The sequence below is a fragment of the Bubalus bubalis genome, chromosome 2 (genome assembly GCF_019923935.1).
Source record: "Bubalus bubalis isolate 160015118507 breed Murrah chromosome 2, NDDB_SH_1, whole genome shotgun sequence".
Classification (NCBI taxonomy): Eukaryota; Metazoa; Chordata; class Mammalia; order Artiodactyla; family Bovidae; genus Bubalus; species Bubalus bubalis.
The window spans coordinates 161,563,451-161,573,332 of record NC_059158.1 but is presented as its reverse complement, the minus strand read 5'-3'; positions in this window follow the sequence as shown (position 1 = coordinate 161,573,332).

Below are 9,882 nucleotides of genomic sequence, written 5' to 3'. Positions count from 1 at the left end.
GGAAGAGGGCATGGTAACCCACTCCAGTATTCTTGCCTGAAGAATCACCATAGACAGAGGAGCCTGGCGAGCTATAGTCCATGGGCCTGCAAGCAGTCAAACATGACTGAGAGACTAAGCACAGCACAGGACCCTTCCTCAAAGAATTTCAGTGATTCTCTTCTACCTACTCAGGAGTTCTCAAATCTGTTTCATCTTGAAACCAGACCACTTTGTTTTCTTAATGATTATTGAGACCCTCAAAGATCTTTTGTTATATGGATTATATCAATCCAAACTTAACATATCCAAAAATTAAAAATATTCATTAATTTGTTTAAAAACTAAATTTTTATGTGTTCATGTAAAGAACATAATCTTAATGAAAAATAGTTATATTTTCCAAAACAAACAAAATTACTGAGAAGAATAGTGGTGCTTACATTTTTACAAATGTTTTAATGTTTGACTTAAGGTAGCAATATCTGGTTCTGCATTCAGTCCATTGTGATGTGAAATGTCAGGTACACTCTGGAAAAATCCACTGTACATTTGTGAGAGTATGTGAGTAGACAAGGTAAATAAAGTTTTAGTACTATTTTATGAAAATAATTTTGACCTCGTGAACCCCCTTTAAATATCAGTGACTTTGGGATTCCTGGACTTGACTTCGAGAACCCTGGTCTAGAAATGAAGTATGTACTTTCTGCTTTAAAGATTTCATGATTTTGGTTCACTTTATCCTCGGTGTAAGTACATTTAAATTTCTCTCTTGCCATTTACTAGCTATAATAACTTGGACAAGTTATCGACTTTCCCTATCGGTAAGAATGGGCATACTCATATCTTACTCATGGAGTTGTAATATAATTAAGTAGATGTTCTGTGTAAAGAACTCAGTATCATGCCGGGCACATTGTGAAGTATAAGTAAAATGCCACCATTATTACTATTTTTAGTAGGTATATTTTATTTAACATAATAAAGCTTAAATTATTTCACTCAAGAAAACACTGTTAATAAATTGCAATAAAAATTGTATATGCTGTGCCAATGCCTCTTGGGATATTATCATCTTTAAGGGGGAAATGTGATACTAATTTATTTGTTTCATGAAAGTTGACTGAGAAACTCTGGGAAGAGTTCCTGGCCTAGGCTTGGCTAATGGAGATGATCCTGTGAAGGTGACATTAGAACTGGGTCTTGATAAGGCAAAGGGTGCGTGAGGAAAGGTGTTTTAAGAAGGAAACTTTTAGCACAGAGTCAGCAAACATATACTAGAAAGAGTCAGATAGAAAGTGTAATGTTTTAGACTTTGCGGGTCATCTGGTCCATGCAGCCACTTCTCAACTCTGCTACTGTGGTGTGGAGGCAACCATAGAAAGTATGTACGGAAACAAACATAACTGTTTTCCAATGATGCTTTATTTAAGGGCACTGAAACTTGCTTTCAGGTAAGTTTACACATCCCATAATATTATTTACCTTTTGATTTCATTATTCCTTCAACCATATAAAAATTCTTAAATCATTGCTAGCTTGTGGGCCATTCAAAAGCAGCCACTGGGTGAGAGTTGACTCGTTTGCAGACCACTGGTCTGGAGCAAAGGTTTTATGGTGAGAAAGTGTCTTGTCTGTTTGGGGAAAAAAATGAGTTATCTATACTGATGTTTGTGTAGGATAATTTGTAATGAATTATCTAGGCGGATGTTTGTCATCTTGCAGAAGATAAGAAGAAGGAATACAGAGTAGTAAGCCTTGAAGGGCTGAATAATAACAATAGTAATGATAATTATGGCCTCCAAAGGTAAGCATCACAGTTTATAACCCTTGGGGCATATAATATCATATTCTCATTTGTAGGTGGCCAAATTGCAGTGATTTTTCTGGTATCTCCTCTCATTTCATTCCCTTTCAGCTGTATGATGCAGAGTTTATCCTGTAAGCCGTGGGTAGGATACTGTTTTATAAAAGATTTCTGTAAACTTGCTGCTCCTTGACTTCAGTTGTGTCCGACTCTGCAACTCCATGGAGTGCAGGCTGCCAGGCTCCTCTGTCCCTTGGGAATTCTCTAGGTATGAGTACTAGAGTGGGTTGCCGTGTCCTCCTCCAGGGGATCTACCTGACCCAGGAATCTACCTGACCCAGGGATCTACTCGATCCATTGAAGGCAGATTCTGTAGCACTGAGCCAACAGGGAAGCCCTCCTGTAAGCATATTCATTTTCAAAGGATGGAAATGAAATTCATCTTTTTGGAAAACAAGTATACTTGAATTTGAAAAATACTCTATTGAAGGTTTATTTAAATTAAAGCAAGTCCTAGAGTCCAATCCCAAGAGATCAGATAAAGAGGTATTAAATAGTTCTGCAGGATAAATGAATCAAGTCTTTTTTGGGAATGAGAAGTTATGCTAATTAAGTTCTTGCTTTTGGGAGTCGAAGACTCAAGGCAGGGAAGATCAAGTTTACAGGGACATGGATCTGAGCAGTATCAGGTCTTTACATCATGACCTTATATCAGAGGGAGCTGGTAGGGGAGTTTGCTATCAGACACAGTTTGTGGATAATACTGGATGCTGTTCTTCATCAGTTGCTGAGTCACGTCCGACTCTTTGTGACCCCATGGACTGCAGCATGCTAGGTTCCTCTCTCTTTCACTATCTCCTGGAGTTTGCTCAAATTCTTGTCCATTGGGTCAGTGATGCTATCTAACTATCTCATTCTCTGCTGCCCCCTTCTCCTTGGACCTTCAATCTTTCCCAGTGTCAGGGTCTTTTTCAGTGAGTTAGCTCTTCCCATCACGTGGCCAAAGTATTGGAGGTTTAGCTTCAGCATCAGTCCTTAAAATGAATATTCAGTGTTTATTTCTTTTAGGATTGATTGGTTTGATCAACTTCCTGTCCAAGGAACTCTCAAGAGTGTTCTCTATCATCACAATTCAAAAGCATCAATTCTTTGGCGCTCAGCCTTTTTTATGGTCCAGCTCTCACATACTGGAAAAACCATACCTTTGACTATATGGACCTTTGTTGGCAAAGTGGTATCTTTGCTTTTTAATATGCTGTCTATGTTTGTCATAATTTTCCTTCCAAGGCATGTGTCTTTAAATTTCATGGTTGCAATCATTTGCAGTGATTTTGGAGCCCAAGAAAATAAAATCCATCACTGTTTCCACTTTTTCTCCATCTCTTGGCCATAAAGTGATAGGACTGGATGTCATGATCTTAGTTTTTTTGAATGTTGAGTTTTAAGCCAGCTTTTCACTCTCCTCTTTCACCCTCAAGAGACTCTTTAGTTCCTCTTTGCTTTCTGCCATTAGAATGATACCATCTGCATATCTGAAGTTGTTGATATTTCTCACAGCAATCTTGATTTCAGCTTGTGATTCATCCAGCCTTACATAGAACATGGTGTTCTCTGCATGTAAGTTAAATAAACAGGGTGACAGTATACGGCCTTGACATACTCCTTTCCCAATTTGGAAACTGTCCTTTGCTGCATGTCTGGTTCTAACCATTGCTTCTTGACATGCATACAGGTTTCTCAGGAGACAGGTAAGGTGGTTTGTTATCCTCATCTCTTTAAGAATTTTCCACATTTTGTTGTGATCTACACAGTCAAAGGTTTTAGCATAGTCAATGAAGCAGAAGGAGATGTTTTTCTGGAACTCTCTTGCTTTCTCTATGATCCAATGGATGTTGGCAATCTGATCTCTTGTTCTTCTGCCTTGTCTAAACCCAGCTTGTACATCTGAAAATTCTTAGCTTATTTACTGTTGAAGCCTAGTTTGAAGGATTTTGAGCATTACCTTGCTAGCATGTGAAATGAGTGCAGTTGTGCAGTAGTTTGAACATTCTTTTGCGTTGCCTTTCTTTGGGATTGGAATGAAAACCGACCTTTTCCAGTCCTATGGCCACTGCTGAGTTTTCCAAATTTGCTGACATAATGAGAGCAGCATAATCTATTAGAATTTTAAGTAGCTGAGCTAGAATTTCAACACCTCTACTATCTTTGTTTATAGTAATGCTTCCTAAGGTGCACTTGACTTCACACACCAGGATGTCTGGCTTTAGGTAAGTGACCACACTATCATGGTTATCTGGGTCATTAAGACCTGTTTTTGTATAGTTCTTCTGTGTATTCTTGACACCTCTTCTTAATCTCCTCTGCCTTGGTTAGGTCCTTGTCATTTCTGTCCTTTATTTGCATGAATATGTGTATGAAATATTCCCTTGATATCTCCAATTTTCTTGAAGAGATCTCTAGTCTTTCCCATTGTTTTGTTTTCATCTATTTCTTTGCACTGTTCTCTTAAGAAGGCTGTTGTATCTCTCCTTGGTATTCTCTGGAACTCTGCATTCAGTTGGGTATCTTTCCCTTTCTCCTATGCCTTTTACTTTTTTTCTTTTTTCAGCTGTTAATATTTGTCAGGCCTCCTCCAACAATGACTTTACCTATTGTATTTTTATTTGGGATGGTTTTGGTCACCGCCTCCTGTACGATGTTATAGACCTTTGTCTATAGTTCTTCAGGTGCTCTGTCAACCAGATCTAATCCCTTGAATCTATAGTTGTAAGGGACAGGTTCAGAGTCATTAAAAAACCCTTTAGACACTTTAAAGCTGAGTGAGAATATATATTAAAAGTATGTGTATCTATACCTAGCCTTTCGTGAATTTGGGAACTCACTCTGCTGGCATTCTTATTTTTCCCCCAGTTTTTAATTCAGATGTAATTGACATATAGTATTGTACTAGCTTAAAGTGCATAGCACACTGATTGTGTATATATATATGTACGGTATGTCTCAGCTTCCAAAACTTCTATTTCAGGAGGCAAAGGGCAACTTGAATAGAGACAGAGAAGTCTAGTGTATATGTATATATATATAGTCTATGTATATGTATATATATATATAGTCTATATATATGTATATATATATAATAAAATGATTACCACATTCATTGCCTTGTTTAGTTAACATTCATTATCTCACATAGTTACAATTTCTTTTCTTGCAATGAGAACTTTTGAGATATACCCTCTTCACAATTTTCAAATGTAGAATCCAGTATTGTTAACTATAGGTATTATGCTGACATTATAAATCCAGAATTTACTTACAACCAGGAACTTATACATTTTGATCACCTTTACCCAAATCCCCATTCCCTACCTCCCACCTGTGGCAACCACCAACCTGTTCTGTTTCCGGGAATCAGTTTTCTTGTTTTGTTTTCAGATTTAACATGTAAGTGACATCATATAGTACTTTTCTCTGACTGAGTTATTTCACTTAGCATAATGCCCTCATGTTCTATCCATATCACTGCATATGGCAGGATTTCCTTCTTTCTTACGGCTGGATAAATATTCAGTCCCACTCTAGACTTCTCTGTCTATTCAAGTTGCCCTTTACCTCCGGAAATAGCAGTTTTGGAGACTGAGACATACCATACATCTTACACTCTAGATCCAATGCTGTCCAATAGAACTTCTGTGATGAAGGAAATCATGTATATCTGTGCTGTCCAATAAGTTAGTCATTGGCTATTTGTGCCTAGTGAGCCTTGAAAAGGTGAATGAGATTGAGAAACTAATTTAATTTTAATTTATATTACATAGCTCCATGTGGCAAGTGGCTGCCATATTGGATAATACAACTCTAGATCTTGGCATCCAACATCCCTATCCAAACTGTGGGTCCCTGGGAGCTTTAATAGAGGAGCTTTTAATCCATGTGTCAAGTCCACTTGTACCTATAGATGTGGCACACATAAGCATCCCTTCTTACTACTAGTCTTTCATAAATTTCTTCTAGGAATCATGCTGGCAGACTGGGTTAATTAATACTGCACAAATGAAAGAAATTGAATGCAACTAATTATAGTTCCGGTTTCATTCTTTTAAAATTACATAATAAAACTTAGATATTAGCAAGATTACTGGCAAAAGAAATTTAGATTCAATGCCCTCCTCTTTAGCTCTTGTGACTTGTTTGAGTCACATTTATTTAATGTTATTGTCTCAACTCCCTGTTGTTATCAGTGCAGTTTTATTGCCTGGCAAGCATTTTGACTCCTGGCATTGTGAACAGGTACTGAAAAAAGCTTGGGCCCACCCTCCATCCTGGCTCTAGACATTTCTAGCTATACATCCTATGATCTATCTGAGCTTGCAGTCTTGAACTCTTGCCATATATTTGGCTAGTTACATTTAACGTAGCTTGTGCTAAGATGTTAATAGGTAGTAGCTGTTTAATCCTTGTCAGATGATATATTAGTGTTCTAGGGCAGGAGCCTTCAGAGTCTGAAGCCAAAGAAAGAATGAATAGGGAGTTTTAGCTTTCCCTGGCTGGCACCTGAGCAGTTTAAAGTAGAGGGCAAGATGAGAACATCTCATTCCCAGTATGCATTTAGAATGTGACAATGATCCGGTGAAGCTTTGAGGTAGACAAAAACTACTTCTCTTTCTTGGGCTAAGAAAGTTACAGGGCGAGGCCCCTCTTCTATTTGCAAAGTTGAGTCTAATATATCTGCAATTTATTGGGCTTTTCTTAAGACTTCAAAGTACTGCCTAATCAAACCCTGATGTTTTTATTAAAAGTATTTTTTTTTTTAAATTCTGAACTATTCAAACAAAGAGGTAGAAGATAGGGACATTTGCTAACCTTATGGTTTGTTGATACACACTCTCTCTCTCTTTCTCACTTACACACACACACACACACACGTATGTGTGTGTAGGTAAATAAGGTTCATTCTCTTTCCTAGAAGTTTAGGATCTTTGCCATTTACTGGTCATGTGAGCTGGGGTAAGTCTCAATCTCCCTAAGCCTCAATTTCCTTGTGAAATGAGGGTAATGATACTTACCTCTGAGAGTTACTGAGAGAATTAAATGAATATATATGAGAAAACAATAAAATAGTAAGTCCTTTTAGGATAATGCATTTGATGTGGGGGTGGGGGGAAGGGCAGGAATTGCTCTTTATCCAACAGGAGGATGAAGGCTTGTGCTGAAGTCTAATTCAACAAACGCCCTGGGAAGCATATGGATACATTTTTCTGGACAGATGGCTGATACATTCTGGGCTGCACATGCACAGCTTTCTATGAAGTTGCTTTAGCATGAAGAGCCTCTTTCAGGAATCTTTATGGGGCTAAACTCTGGTAGGTGAACCTCAACAAACAGGGAGCTGGAGGCCTGAACCTACTGCAAATAGTGGCATGGACGTTCAGAACAGTGAGTGTAAATACCATCTTGAATGCCACCAAATGTCAATACCAATGCTAGATGGTATTACATAAATTCAGCTTTAATTGAGCAAAACTGAGTTCAACCAAATGGGCCTGTTTATACTCTTGAATACTGAAATAAAGCCTATATCATGGAGATTTTATGTCTGTGTCTGAGATGTCTTCATATATAAGACACACACACACACACACACACAAATATATGTATGTTTCCTCTGCTTGACAATTCTTATCTACTTGAGAACAAAGTCTAAAGTAAACGGTCATCCTCAGATACCAGCTGTTCCAAGGGTTAGTCTATGGAATGGAGGAAGGGTGATTTATGCAGGAGGAGAAATTGTTTATATTCTGTGACACATGTGTCCCTGCTCCATTAAAAATTAGTAACTAAATCCAGCTATAACAACCTTGAAAAATAACATGGGTTCATAGGAGGTTCAGTTTCCCGGTGCTAGCACATTTATGACTTCAAAATAGATAATCTGGGAAATTTAAGCAGACTGCTAAAAAGCACTAGATAGAAGGTGCCTTTTCTGGATACTCTTACTCCTGTATCATGTTGGAATTGGGCTGAACGGCTGTTTTCAGGCACAAAATCAAACACACAAAGTGCCTGTTGTTTCCTAACCAGGTGTCTGATATTAAATTAAATGCATATATATGTAAAATAGGAAAAACATGGGAGAATATTGCAGTTGGTGAGCAAACTAGATTTCTGATTTAAAAAGCAGACATCTGGGAGATACAAGTCTGCTGTCCTATTTTAAAAAAATGCAGGAAGAAATTAGAATTTTTCTCCCACAAAAACAAAATCTAGTTATGAAAAGTTTAACTTTCGAAGGAGAGCTGAAATGTCTGATTCCACTTACATTCTTCCTTCCTTGTTCTGTAATCACCGAGGTTGAAGAAGAGCTGTTTATGAGCTTCTGTATAAGAGATAGCGGACAAGTGTGGATTTATTATTATGCTGCACTTAACTGCCTCTTCTATAGGCTAAATAGCCTAGTTCTGTGGACCTTTTCCTAAGTGTAGATCACTTTTCAACTGTGTAATAACCATCTTTGTTGCTTTCCTCTGAAGGGTTTCCAAATTATTCCCACCCTTTGTAAGTTTTCATCATCAGTAATATTCATCGTGCCTGTGCACTCAATGCTCTTCTGGGCACTGGGCCAAATTTGATTATGTCTTCTACCTGTCCTCAAGCTTCAGAGCCATGTTACAGACAACACAAATGAGATCAATATATTTAATAACACAGTGACAATGCAGCCTTTGATTTAGGAGGAAAGAAAGGCATGGGTGTGGCCTAGGCCTTTGTATCTTGTTTCACTTGCTTTCCTTGATGACTTTGGTCATCCACTAAGACTCTTGATATTCTTAATATGGAGGGTTGTCATTGATTTTAAATTCAATGTGAGGGTATATTTGAAATTCACTCAGTTTAAATTGTATAGGTTGGAAGACCTTGAAATATTATCAGGGCTGAATCGACACATTGTCCAAGAGGAAGGGACCAGCAGACCCGAGGAAGTGGTGTGGATACATGTGAGACTCCAACCTGAGTATCAGTGTATAATCCAAGATTATGTGTAAATCAGAAGGATGACCCCCAAACCAGAAGATTCGGGTGTTAGGAAAGGTTGTATGTGTGTATGTGTTAAGTTGCTTCATTCGTGTCCGACTCTGTGTGACCTTAAGGATGGTAACCCACTAGGCTCCTCTGTCCATGGGATTCTCCAGGCAAGAATCCTGGAGTGGGTTGACATTTCCTCTTCCAGGGGACCTTCCTGACCCAGGGGTCGAATCCACATCTCTTATGTCTCCTGAACTGGCAGTCAGGTTCTTTACCACTAGTGCTACCTGGGAAGCCCTAGGAAAAATCGTATAGAAACCAGCTAACCCACAAGGGCATTGATAATAACAAAAAACAAAACAGAGATAATTATGGCATCACACAGACAGAGCCCAAGGCATCTGTTGAGCAAGGACATCTGGCTCTCCCAGGTTCCTTTTTTTGCAAGTGGTGCTGGCCCTCGATGAGGTCAGTCTAAGAACCAGGTGAGGATTGAGCTGGGGCTTGCATCTGTGTTAGGAGGAATTTGAGAAAGAACCCTGAGGGGAAAAACTGTGAGTTCAAAGTTATGAAAACCTCATTTCAAATCATAAATATTTGTTGTTAAACAGATAGCTTAGTTGACTTCCTCCCACCTTCCCCCACCCCTACCGCCGTACTCCCAAACCCACTGCCCCAAGCTGGCTACCAGGAAGTTTAGACCATATTTGTAGATCTATTATCACAGTTAAGGATATCTTCTTAGCCTGTACATTAACCACTTTTTTTTCTCTCTCTTATCTTTACTTTTTACTCATTTGTACATTTTCCCTGGCTCTGGTTTTGCATCCTTGTTTGTATATTTCTATACCTTACAGTAAAAGTTCTTGTATCTCAGAATTTCTATTGAAAAATAAGGCAGGGCATAAATAAGTAAATCTTTACATTTGTAAAATAAAAAACATTGAATAGATTATAAAGCTTACTGTTTTATTTCTGTGTTCTACCCATTGCTATATTTATTTCCCAATATCTGTCTTATCTGGGCAAGATTTACCATACACTTTATTCTTGGGCTTCCCTGGTGCATCAGC